The sequence below is a fragment of the Petromyzon marinus genome, unplaced genomic scaffold, assembly GCF_048934315.1.
Source record: "Petromyzon marinus isolate PM22_M1 ecotype Great Lakes invasive population unplaced genomic scaffold, UKy_Petmar_22M1.pri1.0 PM_G_Scaffold_51, whole genome shotgun sequence".
NCBI classification, from domain to species: domain Eukaryota; kingdom Metazoa; phylum Chordata; class Hyperoartia; order Petromyzontiformes; family Petromyzontidae; genus Petromyzon; species Petromyzon marinus.
Genome location: NW_027423004.1, coordinates 978401 through 986242, shown reverse-complemented (window position 1 = coordinate 986242; position 7842 = coordinate 978401). Strand labels below are relative to the sequence as shown.

General features: G+C 44.3%; 1 long non-coding RNA gene across 1 annotated transcript; it reads right to left on the bottom strand.

Annotated features, from left to right (window-relative positions):
* Positions 1-5715: 5715 nt before the first annotated feature.
* Positions 5716-7698, bottom strand: LOC142917447 (uncharacterized). Its single transcript, XR_012936991.1, has 2 exons — positions 7579-7698; positions 5716-6840 (listed from the first exon to the last, which is right to left on the bottom strand). It is a non-coding gene; the product is annotated as an uncharacterized LOC142917447 (long non-coding RNA).
* Between the last annotated feature and the right edge of the window lie 144 nt (positions 7699-7842).

Below are 7842 nucleotides of genomic sequence, written 5' to 3'. Positions count from 1 at the left end.
TGTGCGGGAAGCCGTTTGCAGATTCATCAACTCTTCGAAGACACCAAAGAACACAAAAGCATCGGAACATCCACAAGGAGCGGAGTCGGAGTCTGAGATCAGCTTGTGAAAGTCAAAGTTCCGCAATGAGCCCATCCCTCATGAAACAAGAACCGGACAAAAATCCCAGCTTGGACACTTTTAAAGGTATCGAGGTGAAATATGAAGAGGTGACGGTGAAATGTGAAGAAGTGATGGTGAAGAGGGACGAAGTGATGGTGAAGAGGGAAGAAGTGATGGTGAAATGTGAAGATGAAGATTCAACTCCAAAATGGGACCTTCACATCATGAAGCAGGAGGAGAATTCTGACTGAGGCAGAGCGAGGCAACTCCCAGCAGTTTGTGGAAGTGGAGGTGTGGGTGGACTTGCTCCTAGACAATACAAAGTCAAGTGGAGACCCGGTAGATGTGTAAGCCAAAGACGATGTCGCTACAATAGATGCACCTTTGTCACAGGCCTTTAATGATTAGAACGTGAAGTTGAACACTCATTTCTTAGGTTCATCCTGCAGAGTAAGGGCGGCCAGTCTTTGTGGGCCCGTGGGTTGGGTAGATCTTTAACCAGGAGCAAGAGCCAATAAGCTCCCAAGCATGCATGGTGCTTGCTTAACCACCTCAGCAACTCGGAGTTTTGTGTCGTACCTCGTCTGAAACACTCGAAGAGCATCCCCAAGTAGCAGCTGCCCCTGTGTGGCACAAGGTGGTGGCCCTGCACCGGCCTGCATGTGGACAAGAGCCTGTCAGTAGGGGGCGATGATTGATGTGTCATCTCAGTTGTGTAGTTTGTAGGTAATGTTTAGAATTTGCTACATTTTCACTCAGACGCCAGCATGCAATGGCCTACTCGTTTTGAATGACACAATAGTATGTTTTACATACACGGTGAAGCAGACTGTGCAACTTTTTAAAAAAAGTTTCTTGTTAATACGATGTAACGTGATGCAGTATATTTCACTGCAGTAATCCAATTTTGTTAATATGCCTGTCAATAATTTAGAATGTATACTTGTCTGGTTTTGTGCATACTTGTAACATTTGATCTATAAGGGTCAAACATTGATTAAGTGATGTTAGGACAAAGTGTGTGTGTGTGTTTGAAAGTAACCTGTACAGAGAACTCAGGTGAGACCCGTTGTTCTTGTGATACAGGTCAAAGGGTACTTTTGTGTTCTACGAAGCATCTGGAGCAACTCATTGTCTTTGAAATAGGGAGCACGCTCGGATCATTCATCAGTTACAAGGCATACCACTTAAAAGTTACACGTATAGGAGGAGGTACATTCTCTACAACACGAATTGTAGTTTTGTCTTACGTGTTGACGTAGATTTTGTCTAACTGGGACTAGAAATGCTCCTTGCTGATTAACGTCTGGATGTTCGTTACCTATCGGTTTAAGCAAACCCCACTGCTGTTGTTGAGACGCTGTGCACCAATAAGGGTCCAACACGTTGACGGCCTTCAGGCCAGGAAAGTCACAACATTTGCACACGAAGGACGCATTCACGCAAGTACCCCATGCTCCGTTTTGAAGTTTTAAAATGAAACATCTTTGAATTGTGTTGTGTTTTGAATTAGATGATTTTATTTCTTCATTAAAAGCTTGTATCAATTTACATCTGGAAGACTTCATTGAAAAGGACATTTCGTGTGAATTTTCTCTCGTCGTTAAGTAGATGGCCTTGCCGGGGGTTCGGTTCGATGCGGACTTTCACCTGTTTGGGATTGCGGGATCGAGATAAGGCGACACGGAGCTGGCCGTGCGAGAAGACCGCCGTCTGCAGATCGATTCCAACGTAATCGAACGTCTGTCCCTGCGCCTCCGTCGTCCATGCAGGGGGTCCGTAGGTTTGCAGCGCCCCCTGCATGAAAACAACGGAAAGTGCAGCGCTCATCACAGATAGATAAAGTTGTGCGCTTATATTTAAAATGTTATTCTTTTATAAGTTGATGTTGAAATCGAAAAGTGTTTGGCCAGTTGATGATTTCAATCAGATTGATTCATTTATTATGCACCACATATCCGAGCTTTTGTGGTCCTGTTGAGCTAAAGTTGGAAAAAGTCCGTGACTATAACTTCGCTCAATATTGTAAACGTGTTTCTGTTATTTAGTTATTGTTTAATACCAACTACTTCAGATAATGGGTTTCAAGATGTACTTGAATAGCACGTTCGTTGTTCCGGTGTTTAATGGCTTGGACGTCATGGCAAATGGCTTCCATCGATGTGGAAGTCAATGGTGGATGATAATTTGACATTTCAGTGTTGATTTGGAGTAGATTGTTTAACTGTTGCATACCAGGTGGTGAAATGCTTTGCCGAGTACCTGAACTGTTTGACCAAGTGAATTCATGAAGAGTTCGATACGAGTTTGAGCGTTAATATTCTTGCGGAACAACAAAGGTCGGATATTTTAAAGATTCCTGATCGTACGTTTATTGCGACAATGTTCAAGGGGAACACGTGTGGAGGAGAGTTCCGGGTGAAGTCTCCCCTTACCTGCCAACCATGGTGGCTGTCCGCTGATCACTCTCGCTTCGTCACAGCTACGAGCTGTAGGGACGGGATTCTCCACCCTGGCGCTGTTTTAATTCACAGCACCAAGAGCGGAGAGCCTCATCCCTGCAGTTCCCTCCTGTCGTGCCGCATCATTTACCGCGTAACGAGGCAACGTTTTCATGAGCAGTGCGTTCCACTACACACCCACACGAGCGAACCATGTGCAACAGTGTGCGTTTATACAGACACGAACAAACACGCGGTTGCACATACACACACGAGCGCTTACTTGCAGACATGGACGAGTGGAGATGCACGCACGAGTGTGGTCACCACCTGGCTAGCTACACTAGTCACGTGATAACTAGTATACTAAACTATACACTACACAATACACTACACAATACACTACTATACACTACACCAGGGGTGTCCAAAGTTTTTTTAGTGAGGGCCAAATACAGAAAAATAAACAAAAGGCCGGGCCACACACTTGAGGTGACATTAACACGTGAATACTGTGTATTTCTAACTCACCTATAATGTGAAGAACATTGCACTCAGTGGGAGCAGTGATGCTGTCCTTTGGATTGAAGGATGGCTGACATGTCAGGAGAAAGTTTGGTGGTTGAGACACGAAGGACTTCACAGAGATGGCTGTCAGTCATTCTGGTTCTCAGTCTGCTTTTCTGATTTAACAGAGAAAATGTTCGTTCACATATGTATGTTGAGCCGAACAGGCTCATCATTCTTTTTGCGTGGCGTCTCATTAGAGGAAACTTGGCATTATCCAAACTCTGATAGAAGTCAGGGAGGGAGAGAAGCTGATGTTGACTCTTCAGAGAATCATCACATTGCATTTCAATCAGTTCTAACTGCAGACTCTCTTCCACTTCTGCATCCACCAGGAAGGGGGTCGAGAACAGCTTGATTTGTTTTTCAATGACAGAAAAATCTTGGAAACGCTGGTTGAATTCTGTCACGAGAGATACAATCACAGACACATATTTCTCCTGTTTAGCAGAATGGTCGGCCTTTGGAAAAGCATACTTGATTTCAAATAGCGCAGGGAAGTGTGCAGCATTAAAGCTTCGTAGTTGTGTCTCAAACAGGCAGAGCTTTGCACAGAAGGCTTTCATGTGCGCATACAGGTGTGGCACCAGCTGTTCTTTGCCTTGTAGGTTCTTGTTCAGTGTATTCAGATGATGAGTAAGATCAACTAAAAATGCCAGGTCTGCCAGCCACAGAGGGTCACTCAGTTCATGAAGAGGTCGGCCCTTCTCTTTCAAAAACTGGTCGATTTCTGATCTCAGCGAATAAAACCGCTGCAGCACAGAGCCGCGGCTGAGCCAGCGCACATCAGAGTGGTAGAGTACATCCCCGTATTCAGCATCCACATCAGATAGGAAAGCTTGAAATTCTCTGTGGTACAGTCCTCTAGCTCGAATTATGTTGACAGTTTTTACAACGGTGTTCATCACATCGCCCAGCTGGACAGTCTTGGCACACAGTGCTTCTTGGTGGATTATACAGTGCATCCTAAAAGCCTCACCTACGCTCTCTTTTACCTTGGCGCACACCATCGATGCCATTCCTTTGCGCTCGCCCGTCATGGCCGGAGCTCCATCCGTTGTTACTCCATAGAGCTTGTCCCATTTAAGCCCCATCTTTTCAACTGCCTCTGACACAGCTTAAAAAATATCTCTACCCGTCGTTGTGCCTTTTAGGCTCATCATATCAAGCAGTTCCTCCGTACAGCAAAAATTATCATCTACTCCCCGCAAAAAAATTAACAGCTGCGCGGTGTCTGTGGCATGTGCTCTCATCGCATGCTATCGAGTAAAAATCAAAAGCACAAGCTTTGTCTCTCAGCTGAAGTTTCAAGTTAGCTGACAAGTCCTCGATTCTCTGCACCACTGTATTTCTGCATAAGCTCACGCTGTTGAAATCCTGCACTTTTTCCGGGCACATTATTTCTGTGACTTTGATGAGGCACTGCTTTATGAAATCACCGGGGGGGGGGGGGGGGGTGGGGGAGGGGCTTGATCATATATCCGATTAATACAAATAGGGTGTACATTTAGATGCATGTCTGGATTAGAGATTAAATATAATTAAGTCTGGCGATTATGTTTAATGCAATGGGCAGTTGGAATAAACATGTTGGTGCTGGTGGATGAATGAGTGATGGACACACGCATGAGTGGGCAAACAAGCGAGTGAGTGGGCTTGAAGGCAACTGGCAGGGAAGTGATTGGATTGGTACAGTGAGTGGTCAAATATGTAATAATTGAGAGGATCAGTGATTCAAATTGTTGCTAAATCCGAGCGTTGTTCCAACCTCCCCAGACCATCCAACTTCAAACAGAATCTACTCCTTTGTAACAACATGGACGGACACATCAAGTGGGCTAAGATCTTGTATGACTATGAGGGTAAGTTCCCTGATACCTGCATCACGTGGCTTATATGCAGAGGAGGGTCCTTGATCAATTAATTTTAGTAGACATGGCTTGGTGGTGATGGGAAGACGTAATGATCGAGTGTGGCAGAGACGATGGGTTTAGATCTGAGTTTCAGCCATCCTTGTTTAAACAGATGTCTCATTTAATAGTCTCAGCATGCCCACAAAAAAATGACTTGTAAAGTTTTACTGCTACGTGATGAATATTTCTCAATAGCAGGTCCTGTTGTGTGCTAAGAGGTAATTACAGGGATCTTAAAATTAGTTCTGTGAAACTCCATGTCCTTCGTTCTCTAATTCATTACTCGTCCTTTGAATGAATTTTCTGTTCTTCGTAGGCCGGGAGTCGTCTTGCCAGTCGACCTCATGTGGGGACATTATGGATAATGTGGACCCTTTCCCAGGCCAAGGTTACAAGCATCGCTCCCCAAAGGTGTGTATGGGATCTGTGGGGTCAAACACAACATTCTCTCCAAAACTAGCACACTGTCATAACACCATCACACCAAAATATAACTAAACCATCTCTCCACATCACCTTTCTCATCACACCACACCACCATCATTTAAATACTCCATCATAGAGCCTCATCATGTCTCTATACCATCACAAGACACCATCTCTATAGAACATTCCACTACTTCACTTCTTCATAAAACAACACCATCTCCCAACACCATCACCCAATCTCTCGACCATCCCACTCATGCAAGCACTTGAAGTGGTCATTTATTAACAATGAAGACAGAATGATATAAATCAGTCACATTAATTATTTATGTTAGTTGATTGGAAGTTGCCATTCCAGTTGCCCATTATGGGCACTGCAGTGAAATTTTTCATCATTATGGGCTTCCAGATCGTTAAAGTGGAACATGTGGAAACTATTGCCAGTGATGATTGTTGCCAACATATATCAAATCTTCACAGTCGATCACAGCCTTAAGTGCATGTATGGGGTTTGTGAGGATATTTGAGGATGTAACATGGATTTTGATTCTGTAGGAGTTTGGGATATTTAGACGTTATGGCTACACGTACAATGTGATCAAAGTATTGATGGATAAGGCCTTATGTTAACATCAGGTGATTGTGTATATTCATGTGTGTGCTAACCAAGTTTGAATGAGTGAACGTGGATGTCTGCATCTGTACACAGATGTGTGAGTAGTATTTGCATGTGCATGTCTGAATATTCCTGTGGTTATCTTTGCTTGAACAGAAGATAATTGGGGAGTTGAAAGACTTCCGCAGGGTGAAGCATCTCCAGGAGGAGAAGGACCTTGCAACGGAGAAACGCCTCATGGTAGAGGAGCGCCTATTTGAGGTGCAGTGGCTTGCCAGGGTGAAGTGCCGCAAAGAGGAGAAGTGCTTCCGAGACTATTTCCTCAAGAGGCGCCTCGTTAAAGGGAAGTGCTTCACGGATGCGAAGCGTCTTTGCGAAATGAAGTGTCTTGAAGAGAACCGTCTGGAGGAGGATGAGGAGAAGTGTCTCACCAACATGAAGAGCGTCAAGGAGGAGAAGCGCCTCTTGGAGGAGAAGCACCTTGAGGAGGAACAGTGCCACGTCAGGACTGCTACCACCACCGCCGCCTTTCCGCACACCGTGCACCTGAAGGGTTTCACTCCCTTGTGTGTTCTATGGTGGGTCTGAAGAACTGATGGCCAAGCAAATGTCTTCCCACACACAGTGCACTTGAAGGGTTTCTCTCCTGTGTGAGTTCTCTGGTGCTGTGTCAAATTTCCAGTCCGATCCGTGCTGTATGCACGCTGGTCACATTGTTGACTTGTCGTACCGAGCTGCGCTGACTGCCTTTCCTCCATCAGACCAGCGCCAGCTGCAGACAGAAAAAAATAATATCCACACCATCTACACGACAGTATCGAGGCACAGAGGAATGCATATATAGTCACATGTGACTTACACGTCTATATTAATATATTTATGATGTAGCAAAAACGTTTCCCAAATTCATCACAGGGCTGTGATGGCACACAATGAGAGGGCAAATGGTTATAAACATGCCTGGAAGTCCTCGTATCTTCAAAATGAATGTTCACCCAAAACTCCGAGTACACAATTTCGGCTGTCTGGCTACAAACGGAATATTTATGAGAGCTAAATTCAGCTGACATAGCAAAGGATTTTGAAAACAATACTATTTGTGTTAGGCAGAAATGCATAAATTAATGTTCAATCGCAACTTAGAGGTGTGAATCCAGGCTCAAATGTCCTTAAATGCTGGGATGAACAGTTCCGACTTCAGCTGCATGTGTGTGCTGTGTTAACTTCCTGTTTCCATTCTTAAAAAGAGTTCCAGAGGAAAAGAAAAGTAAACTATTGTTATGATATAACCTCCGTGTTCAACAGATTTAATAGACGTTACTGCAAACACAAACTGTACACTGTCACTGGGTAAACAGGCGGTGGTGTGTCTAGAATCACGCCTGGCCACCTTCATCTGCTTGGCATGAATGCTTCCTCACTGCACCAAGTAATTGAGGATCAACGAACATAGCCGAGGCTAACTGGAGTTTGCGTGTCTCTCTCCGTGGTGAGATGTTAACTACCTCACCTGGTATACAGGAAGTCGTGGGTTCGATCCCGACGCTGACGCCTGCTGTATATTTGGAGTTTGCGCGTCACTCCGTTTAGCGTCTTTGACCGACAGACATTGACACACGTATTCTTGGTTCTTTCTGTAAAGTTACGTGGACAGAAAATAAGATTAACAGATAATACAATTACATTAAATAAAGACCACTTGTGTTGCAATCAAAACGTGTTTTTTTGCTTTATTTACTATTTTTTACGTTTGTTATGTTATTTTATTTTTCTA